The sequence below is a fragment of the Anguilla rostrata genome, chromosome 5, assembly GCF_018555375.3.
Source record: "Anguilla rostrata isolate EN2019 chromosome 5, ASM1855537v3, whole genome shotgun sequence".
In the NCBI taxonomy this organism is placed as follows: domain Eukaryota; kingdom Metazoa; phylum Chordata; class Actinopteri; order Anguilliformes; family Anguillidae; genus Anguilla; species Anguilla rostrata.
In genome coordinates, this window is record NC_057937.1 from 44086949 (window position 1) to 44091054 (window position 4106).

Consider the following 4106-nt stretch of genomic DNA (forward strand, 5'->3'; position numbering starts at 1 on the left):
GATCAGTGGGGTTGGAGCAGGATTTTTGGCAGTAGGATTGGGGTGGGCAAGTCATTTTCATTTTTGGAATTCTCCCAATAGCCTGCTGATACTTCAGATGTTGTGAGATGCATTTACATTACGTCAGGTCACAGCAGAGCAACAGTGATGCTGAGGGTACCAAGCGGGGCTTATTAATTAAATGGTTCCAAGTATGGCAAGCTGCTTGGAGTCAGAACAGAATGAATATACATGACTTGGGGGCTGACCAGATATTTCCTTGTATGTAAATGAGTTTCATTTTAACAGCCAAAAATGAAGGAATGCATAATTGCTTGACTTCTATGCGTGGCATTTCTGAGTGGTTGAATTTTAGAATGGCTGCAACTCATTTTTTGCTCTTGAGGATCGTTGCCGACTGTTAAATTACAATGCAGATCATTAATCAGTAAAAGGGATAGCACCAGACTTTCACAATAACAGGCCTTGTTATGGTAAACCTGCAGAATTTGCTCATTTATTATACATTGATCTTCGGATCCTGGGTGCTTCATCAGTATTTTAAAATATGCAGTAGTTGCCTCAGACACTCTTACAATTAGACTGCTGTGTTTGCTCAAGCTGAAATAAAAAACAAAACAAAATAGCAGCTAATATTATTACTATGCCTGCTCATTTAGCTTTAGTTTATGGTAATAAATGTGGCAATAAAGTAGCATTTTATTAAGATTCAGTATAAATAAAATACACCAGTGTTATTGAATGTTAGTACTTATGGATGGGTCATCTGAAATATTTCAAAATTCATGAAGACAATTTGTGTGAATTTTTTATACATTTGAGAATATGACCCGAACGAAGCAGGAATTGCTAGCTTTGGAATGTCTGGGCAGGAACATACTGTTTGTCAGGGGTCTTACAATGCCCATGATTGCTTTCATCTGGAAGTACTCCCCCTGTTCTGTCAAGATAGTCAGATTTAACTACCTTGTTTATAGTTATGTGAAGACAGCCACTAACTAACTGTAGAAATAAATTATAATCACTCACAAATGATGGTCGAAGTGTGAACTGGGGAAACTAGTTCTGGTTATCAGTGATGAAAAATTTGCAGTGTGTGAGTCTTTATTTTTGCAATGTAACAACAATCTAGTTTGTAATCTTATTAGTGGTTAACTCTTGGTATTTACAAATATTGGAGCCAGGGACATCGTAGTGGAGGGACTTGTGGAACTGACTACCCAGGGTCCCAAGGCAGGGAGTTAGTCTGAAAAGGCCTGAGACTGCATTTATACAGGCCCCAAATTTTCGTGCTACGCCCCTGTCTGGAGCTAGGTATAGTCATAGAGTTTGCCTTTGCAGGTTCAAACAAATGCCACATTTTAATTCTTTGTAAATGATTTATCTATATGAAATATATAGTAGCTATATCCTCCTGAGACCTGACAGAAAAACTAGTTTAACTATTTACAGTTCTTACAAAATACAAGTGTTTTGTGTAACAAAATGCTGCATTGAAAATATATTCATTTTTTATTTTTTTATTTTATTTTTATTGAATGTCCCTTGTGTAGGTTTCAGCATAATATAATATATGGTTCTTGAGATTAAGGTCGGGCACTCTTGTTGCCAACAGGGGGCAGATTAGGAGTCTTAGGAGGATATAAACTCCATAAACTGCAGTGAAAACGTGCACTGTTGCATGGCCTGTAACATAAAGTAGAAATAATATAGCCAAGTTTACTATCAAGCTAACTACTTTGGCTGTTTGTACAATGTACAATATTTATGCCATGTTTAGCAAACTGCTCCATAAGCAATGAAGTCTTCAGTTGGGATGATGTACAGGATAATACTTTTTCTGTGAACCTACACACAAATTTTCGCTGACAATATGACCCACTGCTCTCCAACTGGTCATAAACAACATGTGGTTTCACCATCTGCACAGTAGAGCACACTGCATTCAATCTTTTTAAAATGATCGTTAAATTTTGGGGTTTTATTTTTTTATTTTAATAAACTTTTAGTGTATCATTTGATTCATACCCAGGGGCATGTGCAGGATTGGAAAATCTGCCTGTCTTGGGGGTGCCAAAGAAAAGAGATTAGCTGGGGGAGGGGGAAATTTATGATGGCAGGTAAGCAGTAAAAAACAATGATTTTTTACTTACCCTGGGCCTGGTCCTTCCCTTTCAAATTCACTCAGTAATTAGCATGTAAGCTACTGATTTCAAACAAAATGAAGTTGCCATTTTGTTTGCTATGTCTTACTGATTTTAAAGGTTTTGTGATTTTAAGAATGCTCATTTTTCTAATAAATTTTAACAAGTATCCTGATATGGTACATTGAATGAGGCATTGAATTCACCAGGAGACCTGTCTAGAAAAAAATTACATCCATCTGAATGAACTTGGATACATATTCTAAGAACATCGTTTTAGAAATATAATGTTTTATTCTTTAAGGGTAAAACATAAATAAGTAAATAAAATAGGGAGATGGTGATGGAATTTATGACCGCACATCCCTGGTTCAACCAATTCTGTATGTGCGATGATGTTTTTGATATTTACAGAAGTTTCTGCTGAATCAGGTTTACAATGGCTGATATAGGGTGCTTTGGGGGTTCATGGTCTAAAATGGGAAAAACACACTTAAAATAACTCCAAAACAGCTTATACAGCAACATGTTTATGTTTCCGGATGCCATCCATACAGCAGATGAACTTAAACATACATTTTATGCATTTTTATATTGTACCAGAACTTCCTTCCTTCAGCACATTGGTCTCAGGTTGGAAACATGAGAGGAAATAGTGAGATTCAAAAACTGAGATTAAACATAATCTTTTGAAGAATAATCAGGTCATAACCACCTGAACAGGATTAGCGAGGATGTCTTTTTTTACTCACACATTGAAGTTTCCCAAGGAAATAAATATTTTTATTCATCAGCACTATCCTATATGAGCCTTTTGTCTAAACAAGAATCAAGTCAAGTCAAAAGTGTCCTTTGAAACACCCTCCTCTGGAGATTGTGAGGTTTAGTCTGTGGATGTCTTATCCAGTGAATAATGCATGAGGTGGACAAGCTTCCTCCACTTTGTTGAGTCATTAGCCAATAGGGATGAGCACAGCAGGGTGATTCACAGCCAGCCACCCCATGATGCATGTCAATGTCGTTCTCGCATTGATGACATAATCAAAAATGGCTGTTACCGTGCATCAACCTTCGGCGGAGTCTTTACTGCGAGAGTCGGCAGTGGGGACGTCTGGACTGATCAAAGAGCCAACATGTCACATTCCACTTCAAAGCCTGGAGCTCAAGACTGATAGGCTTCGTTTATTATTAATCCAATGTATTTTCCAGACTGGTTCAGTTAATAATGTGCCCTACCTCCCTTTCGAGTCACTGTTTCACAATTGAATGCTGTTACTGTCTTAGGGAAGGGCAGTAATAAATGTGCACAGCTGATTATTCAAACATTTTTGATGCCCATCAACAAAGCAAAAAAGGATGAACAAAAGTTTAGTGTAAATTTACAGTAGATGCAATTGAATTAATCTGCAAGATGTGTTCGACAAGAGTGCGCCATTGTGTACAATAATGGTTAGTTAATATGGTAATTGCTGAATAAGGACATTTTGCTCATGTAAGGGAGAAACATGGGTATGAATGATTTCAATGTGGTTTGGCCTTTGGTGAAGTCAAGATTATTTTTTTTTCACTCAATAGATGTGATGATCAATTGATTGAATTTATTTTAGAATGTACATTTGGTTAAAACAATTCATAAAACAGAAAAAAGACAATTTTATTTTTAAAAAGGGGCATCTGTAAAAGGGGCTTATTTGGACTTCATTTGTGCTGGAAATGAAATAATGGAAATGATACCAGGCAGAAATCTTGCTCTTTGGCAGTTAATATAATAATAATAATAATAATGCATATTTAAACTATGTCTCTAAATGGTTTTTGTACTAAAAATGTACTATTCAAGTTTACCTTCAATTTCAGTAACTTTAATTTGAGTTTCAAATAGCCATGATGTTTTCCAATTTAAGTGCTAACTGCAATACTAATATTTTAAACTTGTCGCTTGTGACGTTTGTTCTACAGCAG